At 43.3% G+C, this 8,599-nt stretch overlaps 1 pseudogene; it reads right to left on the bottom strand.

Moving 5' to 3' along the window:
* Nucleotides 1-565: 565 nt before the first annotated feature.
* LOC103216802 (60S ribosome subunit biogenesis protein NIP7 homolog pseudogene) lies at nt 566-8,134 on the bottom strand (annotated as a pseudogene).
* Nucleotides 8,135-8,599: the final 465 nt, after the last annotated feature.

Consider the following 8,599-nt stretch of genomic DNA (forward strand, 5'->3'; position numbering starts at 1 on the left):
ATGCTTATTAAAGTTGAAGGACTCATCCAAGGCCATATAGCTGGTCGGCAGCAGAACCGGGCTTTGAACCCAAGTTTTTCTTCCACACCATACAGAATTTACCGTATAGAAAAACAGCTGAATAAATTTCTCTTGTTATTTTAGCCAAATTTCCTTTGTAAAATCCCAGAAGTGGCACAATATCTATCTCTCATGATGTGAATACACAACAGAGAAAATCCATTTTGCTCTTATGAGTTTGGAAAGCAAAGTGCTATATCACAGATATTCTTGTCTTCAGTTCCAATGATTTTGAACCTGTTATTCAGAACAAGAAGCCCTCTGATTCCAATACAGAACAGAATATTCTATTTAGTGAAAACACAAAGATCTGAAACTCCATTTTAAAGCCATTTCTGTACAGTAAGAATCCAGCCTGCATTTGTCAGTGGTAGAGAGAATAGTAAACGGAGGAGTCCCTGAAGAGGTCACAGTGTTGACAAAGTTCAACGAGGTAGTGGAGTCTACACAAACCCAGGGAACAAAACTTGGCCCTTCCACACAGCTGTGAGGCCTTGACTTTGTTTTAAATCAGTGTCATTTCATGTCTCACATATTCTCCAGTGTCTGCATGATGAAATACCACAATCACCAGGAGGTCCACTTTTCTGCAGTCTTGTGTAGATTTTCCTGCCACCCCAAAACCCAAGGAATGTCTGCCATGGAGCACACCACCACTCGCTGGTACTGAGAAGTCTTTTTGGTGATTCAACCCAGACCATATTTCAACAGATGGTTCCCATACAGGAAGACTGATCTGCTCCAGGAAGAAGCTCTAGGCTTCATCCGCACTTTATACTTGGCATAGGGTACAAGGTAATCCAGAGCTGTGATGTGCAACTGAAACTTATGGGTCTTAGTGAATTTTCCGAAGCAGGTTCCCAGCAACACCAGCTTGTCCCTGGAGATACTGGCAGCCAACTGCAGAATCTTCTCACTCGCATAGCGTAGGTGACATTGGGCCTGTCAAGTGGCAGCAGATTCTCCCCGATGTATTTCATGATCTTCTCAAACATTATATGGGCCTGCTCTTCAGCCAGGCCCACATTTTCCTGCTAGAATGGAACACTGGATCCTCATGCCCTGTTGGCAGGAAAACCTGAACTTTTAAAAAAACCTTTCATGTAATGTGTGTCTGTTCTAATTAAGTCTTTCAGCTTTTGTATGCCTAATAAAGTCTTCATTTTGCTTTTGTTTTTGAAAGATTTTTTTTTTACCACATAGAGAATTTTAGATTAATAGTTTTTTTATTTCAGCATTTTAAAGATACTACTCTTGTTTCTAGCAAGTCGTTTATTGCTGTTCTTACTTCTGTTTCTCTGTACATAATGTGGGTTTTTTTTTTCCTCTGAATGCTTTTTAAGATTTTCTCTTTAATACTGGTTGGGAGCATTTTGATTATAATGTACTTCCAAATTCCTTGTGCTTGGAGTTTGTTGAGCTCCTTGGATTTGTGGATTTATCTTTTCATCAAATTTTGTAAAATTTTAGCCAATAATTTTCTTCAATAATTTTTTCCTTTCTCTCTTTTCTCTCCTTTGGGGACTGCTTGAAGTCATCTCATGGTTTACTGATGCTGTTTGCATTTTTTAAATTCTCTTTTCTTTGTTTCATTTTGGGTAATTTTTATTGCTATCTATTCAAATTCACTATTTTCTTCTTCTGCGTGTCTCATCCGCTATTAATCCCATCCACAGTATTTTTTTTTTCCTTTTTATTTTCTCGAGACATAGTGTCGCTCTGTCGCCCAGGGTGTAGTGCAATGCCACGATCTCAGCTCACTGCAACCTCCATCTTCCAGGTTCAAGTGATCCTTCCTGACCTCAAGTGATCTGCCTGCCTCAGCCTCCCAAAGTGCTGGGATTACAGGCATAAGCCACTGGACCCAGCCCACAGTATTTTTCATCTCAGACATTGTAGTCTGCATCTGAAGAAGTTCAGTTTGCGTGTCTTCTCCCAGCCCTCTGGTATTATCTTCCTTGTCTCTGCTTAACTTTTTGAACACATGAAATATAATAACTGTTTTAATGTCTATCTCTGCTAATCCTGACATCTGCATTAGTTCTGGGTTGGTTTAAACTGGTAATTTTTCTCCTCATTTTGGGTCATATTTTTTAGCTTCTTTATTATACTTGGTAAATTTTAATTGGATGCCAGACATTCTGAGTTATGTCTTGTTTTTTGTTTTAATAAGATATTTTGTATTGCTATAGTTATTGTATTCCTCTTACTGTCTTTCCAGACTCTTAGCTGTGTCTCCTCGATTGAGGGGCTGCTGGATTCTGCTTGAATTACTCCTCCATGTGCTGTGGCCTGGAAACTCTTTCAAGTCCATAAGCTGGGGCAGTCATAGGCTTCCCATCATTTGTTCCTTATCACGCAGGGATCACTGTCCTTTGTTGCCTGCTACCAAGTGTCCTGGAAACTGCTGTTTCATATATTTTGTCCATTCTTTTTGGTTGTTTCAGGCATGGGGGTAAATCTGGTTTCCGTTACTCTTTCTTGGTTGGAAGTAGAAAGAAATCTCTTTTTATTGACGTGAAATTCAGATAACATAAAAGGAACCATGGAAAAATGAACGATTCAGGGGCATTTAGTATACTCACAATGTGGTGCAACCACCACCTCTGTCTAGTCCCCATTTTCATCACCCCACAAGGAAACCTATTACCCCTCCCTCAGTCCTTGGCCTGTGTCTTCTCTCTAGATTTAAATATTCTGGATGTTTCATATAAATAGCATCCTATGAGATGTGATTTTTTGTGTCTGGCTTTCACTCAGCATAGTGTTTTCAGTGCTCACCCATGCTGTAGTACATATCAGTACTTCATTCCTTTTTATTGCCAAATGATATTTCTTTCATTCTATGTTGTAGGGGCCAAGGGAAAACTCCTCCTTTGCCCTGTGAAATTTTGCTGAAAAATCAACTGACAAAAGGCAAATTAATAAGAGAAAAGGCACACAGATTTATTAATGTGCACATGGGAGAAAACCACAGAGTAATTACTCCAACCCCTCAATAGGGTTCAGAAGCTTATACAATATCTTGAGGTTGCAGAAACAATAAGGGCTTAGATTACAGCAAAGCAGGTTATGGGAGGGGGAGAAGGGGAGGTGTGGCTAGCATAGGTGGTCTTGTAATGTAAATGAAACTTCACAGGTAGCAGCCCTCAGAGAGAATAGATGGCAAATGTTTCTTCCAGACTTTTAAAGGTGTCAGACTCTCAGTTAATCTTTCCTAGATTAGACAAGGGAAGGCCTCAGAGAAAGCCTGGCTGCATCCGTGCAGATTTTCTTTACAGATGCAAGTGTCTTCCACAAAAGGCAGCTTTGCAGGCCTGCTTCTGTTTGCAGGCCCTCTGATCTCAAAATACGTCCAATTTTTGGTTTTGGGTGTGCTATTTTGGTTTCCTTTAATGTATATGCCACGATTTGTTGATTTCATGTATCTGCTGATGGACATTTGGGTTGTTTCCACCTTTTGGATGTTGTGAATGCTGTGGCTACGAGTACGCGTGTATATGTGTTTGTTTCAGTACCTGTTTTCAATTCTTTTGTGAATATACCTGGGAGTGGGATTGCTGGGTCACATGATAATTCTACTTTTAACTTTTTGAAGAACTGCCAAATTGCTTTCCACAGTGGCTTAACCATTTCACATTTTCATCCTCTTTTTTTTAATAATCAATTTTTTGGGGGTGTGAATTTACATACCTTAAATCACACACATTTTAAGTACACAGTTCAATGAGTTTCCTCAGATGAATGCATTTGTATAATCACCATCACAATCAAGAAAGAAAACTTTTCTATCACCTTAGAGAGTTTCCTCATGTCTATCTGGAGTCAATTCCACTCTTTTAGTCAACCACTGTTTTCCTTAACTGTAGATAAACTTTGCTTGTTCCAGAACTTTGTATCAATGGAATCATGCAGTGTGTACTCTTTTGGATCTGAAGTCTTTTGTTCTTCCTAATGTTTTTATGAGATTTATCCATGTTGGTATGTGTAGTACAGTTTGTCCCTTTTAATTCCTGAGTAAAATTATATTTTATTGCTATACCACGATTTGTTCATCTGTTAAATGTATATTTGGGCTGTTTTCAGTTTGGGGCTCTTATAAATAAAGCTATAAGCATTTTCAGTCTATGTGTGTCTTCGTAATGAACCTTTATGTCTTGTAGATAACATATATTTGAGTTCTACTTTTCTTTTCTTTTCTTTTCTTTTTTTTTTTTTTTTTGAGACAGAGTCTCGCGCTGTCGCCCAGGCTGGAGTGGAGTGCAGTGGCCGGATCTCAGCTCACTGCAATCTCCGCCTTCCGGGTTTGCGCCATTCTCCTGCCTCAGCCTCCCGAGTCTCAGGGACTACAGGCGCCCGCCACTTCGCCTGGCTATTTTTTGTATTTTTTAGTAGAGACGGGGTTTCACTGTGTTAGCCAGGATGGTCTCGATCTCCTGACCTCGTGATCTGCCCGTCTCGGCCTCCCAAAGTGCTGGGATTACAGGCTTGAGCCACCGCGCCTGGCCTTCTTTTTTTTTTTTTTTTTTTTGAGACGGAGTCTCGCTCTGTGGCCCAGGCTGGAGTGCAGTGGCCGGATCTCAGCTCACTGCAAGCTCCGCCTCCCGGGTTTACGCCATTCTCCTGCCTCAGCCTCCAGAGTAGCTGGGACTACAGGCGCCCGCCACCTCGCCCGGCTAGTTTTTTGTATTTTTTAGTAGAGACGGGATTTTACCGTGTTAGCCAGGATGGTCTTGATCTCCTGACCTCGTGATCCACCCATCTTGGCCTCCCAAAGTGCTGGGATTACAGGCTTGAGCCACCGCGCCTGGCCTTGAATTCTACTTTACATCCACTTGGCCTACAGGCACGCACCACCATGTCTGGCTAATTTTTTTGCATTTTTTGGAGAAGGGGTTTCACCATGTTGCCCAGGCTGGTCTCAAACTCCTGGGCTCGAGTGATCCTCCCGTCTTGGCCTCCGAAAGTGCTGGAATTATAGGTGTGAGCCACCATGCCAGGCCTCAATCTCTGCCTTTCAATTTGAGGCTTTTACATTGAAAGTAAGTTTTGATATGGCTGTGTTTAAACCTATTAAGTTGGTACAAAAATAATTGCAGCAAAAACTGCAGTTACTTTTGCACCAACCTAATATTATTTTGCTACTTATTTTCCATTTGTTTTTTCAGTTTTTTTCTTCTTTGTTGCTCCTTGTCTGTCTTCTTTTTGGTCAACCAATTTTTTTTTTTTTTTTTTTTTTGGAGATAGAGTCTTGCTGTGTTGCCCAGGCAGGAGGGCAGTGGTGCAATATGGGCTCACTGCAACCTCCGCCTTCCAGGTTCAAGTAATTCTCTTGCCTCAGCCTCCCAAGTAGCTAGGACTACAGGCATGTGCCTAAGCTCAGATAATTTTTTTTTTTTTTTAGCAGAGATGAGGTTTCACCACATTGGCCAGGTTGGTCTCAAACGTCTGACCTCAAGTGATCCGCCTGCCTTGGCCTCCCTAAGTGCTGGGATTACAGGCGTGAGCCACCGCACCCAACCACCAAATGTTTTTTGATATTCCATTTTATTTCCTCTATTGTTTCTTTCATTTTCTTGTTTTTGAGATGGAGTCTCACTCTGTGTGCAGTGCCACGATTTCAGCTCATTGCAACCTCCACCTCCCAGGATTAAGCATTTCTCCTGCCTCAGCTTCCCCAGTAGCTGGGACTACAGGCGTGTGCCACCACATCCTGCTAAATATTCTTTTGTATGTTTTGTAGAGATGGGGTTTCACCATGTTGGCCAGGCTAGTCTTGAACTCCTGACCGCAAATGAACTGCCCTCCTCGGCCTCCCAAAGTGCTGGGATTACAGGCTTAAGGCACTGTACCCAGCCTGTTTTCTCTATTTGTTTCTCTGTTTTTTGGAGATGGAGTCTCATTCTTTTTTTTTGAGACGGAGTCTAGCTCTGTCACCCAGGCTGGAGTGCAGTGGCGCGATCTCGGCTCACTGCAAGCTCTGCCTCCCAGGGTCACACCATTCTCCTGCCTCAGCCTCCCGAGTAGCTGGGACTACAGGCGCCCACCACCATGCCCAGCTAATTTTTTGTATTTTTAGTAGAGACGGGGTTTCACTGTGTTAGTCAGGATGGTCTCGAACTCCTCACCTCATGATCCTCCTGCCTTGGCCTCCCAAAGTGCTGGGATTACAGGCCTGAGCCACTGCGCCTGGCTGAGTCTCACTCTTGTTGCCCAGGCTGGAGTGCATTGGTGTGATCTTAGCTCACTGCAACATCCACCTCCCAGTTTCAAGCAATTCTCCTGTCTCAGCCTCCTGAGTAGTTGGGATTATAGGAGCCCGCCACCATGCCCAGCTAATTTTCGTATTTTTAGTAGAGACAGGGTTTCACCATGTTGGCCAGGCTGGTCTTGAACTCCTGACCTCATGATCTGCCTGCCTCAGGCCTCCCTAAGTGCTGGGATTACAGGCGTGAGCCACAGTGCCTGGCCGGGAATTTAATTTTAAAAGGTGAAACTTGCAGAGTTGGAACAACAGGCAAGAGGAAGGCTTGGAAAGGGACTGAGGGGAAACCATCCAAGAAGATGGTGGCTTGTCAAGATTCCATGCTCCAAGGGAGCATTACTGGTTTCATCCAGTTTTCGAATATTCCATCAGTCTTTCTGCTTCACCTAAGAAGACATTGCATGTTAACTGAGTATGTGGTTTTTTTTTTTCCCCCATTATTAATGTACCAGTATCTGTTTATCAAAGCCCAAAGGAGGGGTCACACGACCAACCCAGTGGATCACCAATGGGTCACAATCCCTGCCACCATGCAAGGGAAAGAAGGATGAGGCACCTGTTTCTCACTTTCTATCCCCACTGAATCTTGTCTTCATGCAGAGCCTCAATGAAGGTGAAAGAAGCCACCATTTATTGAGGACCTACTGTGTGCTAGACACTGTACAGACCATTTATTGACATTATTTGTCCTTCCAACCTCAACAGAGAAGTGTAAGAATGCTATTAGCTAGTGGAGGAGGGGGGACTCAAAAGGTCAGAATTATGGAATGTATTTATGGCCTGAAATTCTTGCCATATTCACCTATTTTTCCTTTCTAGTATTTCCCTCCTCCTCTTTCTCTCATTCAAACAGAGAGTCACCCTGTGCTCCTGAGCTCAAGGTAGATGTGAGACAGAATTTCCTGGTGTTTTGTTTCCAAAATTTTAAAAACATTAATAATAGTATTTGAGGAAGGTGAGGAAGGAAGGATTTTATTCACACTTAAAAAAGTGTGTATACACTTTTTTATATACTAGTGTGTATACACACTTCTGGGGCTAGAGATGAGTGAGGAGAGCAGAGAGCTCTCTTTTGTCACCAGAGCTGCAAGGGAAGTGCTTTCTAGTGTGTGTACAGGGAGGGAACAAGGACAGCCAGGCAGAGGGTCCATGCTCAAAGGTGGCACAGAAAGGGGATGAGAGAAGCATTGCACAGATGCTTTGCAGACAAGAGCAAGCGTCATCTTGGGGCTGATCTGTGTGAAGCCCTGGCTGAAAATGGATGGACCCTTTTCCATGACCAAATGTACCCTCCACCTCTTCGCACCTCCCAACCTTGATGCAGGCCTTGGGAAGAGAAGGGAATCTGTGGTGCACTAGTGATCTGGGTCTCCAAAACCCAAAACTGAACATTACTGATTGGTAGCACAGCTCCTACTGTGACGGATTTCAGGATACCAACGTGAGCTCTCTGCAGAACTGGGAAGGGAGCATGTAATCTGCTCCCGTGAACCATATGAGCCAGCTCTGCCACACCACCGAAATCCTCCTGAAACCCCCATGGAAAAGACTAGAATTATTATTTCTCATCAGCAAAATAGAAATGAAGTTGAAATTTAAAAAAACATACGAATCTATGTTTCTTGCCCACCTAATTTAGGGACAGAGATGGTATGTTACTTAGTTATAAACACAAAGAAAGTGGCTGACCTGAGACTTTAACCCATGGCTGCCTGAATCCAAAGCCTTACCAGCTTTCTGACTGGCTCTTCTCTGGGCTGAATTCCTGGGGAGTGCTTGGCTCACACTGCTGTCTGAGTCTGTTCCCATTCCTCACTCTTGCCCTTCCAGGGTCCTAGGAAAAGAATATCTTTGGCTGTGAGAGGGTGGTGGCCAGGGGCATGCTTCTTTTTCAACCATCCTTCTCCTTGCTCTAGTCCACATTTCCTAGGAAATCACTGGGTAAAGAGTTTACGTTTTACTTTCGGATTCTGGACATGACCTAATTGTGGACATTAGGTAAGAGAGCAGGATAGGGAGGTGAAGGGGGGAGACTCTGTTGATCATCGTCTTGGCTTTGTGGCTCAGCTGTCCATGCCCTTAGAAGTAAGGAAGTGGCACTCACCTCTCCTGCTCACTGTGGCGGGTAATTTAGTCACCAGAGAAAGGGCTAATATGTGGCATTCAGGCCACCACTTTTTTTTTCTGGGCTTATGGCTGACATCACCAAGTTATCACAAGATGACAAGGCCCCATAAGCCTCAATGCTGCACTCCAGGAAGCTACAACCAAACC

The sequence above is a fragment of the Chlorocebus sabaeus genome, chromosome 9 (genome assembly GCF_047675955.1).
Source record: "Chlorocebus sabaeus isolate Y175 chromosome 9, mChlSab1.0.hap1, whole genome shotgun sequence".
In the NCBI taxonomy this organism is placed as follows: Eukaryota; Metazoa; Chordata; class Mammalia; order Primates; family Cercopithecidae; genus Chlorocebus; species Chlorocebus sabaeus.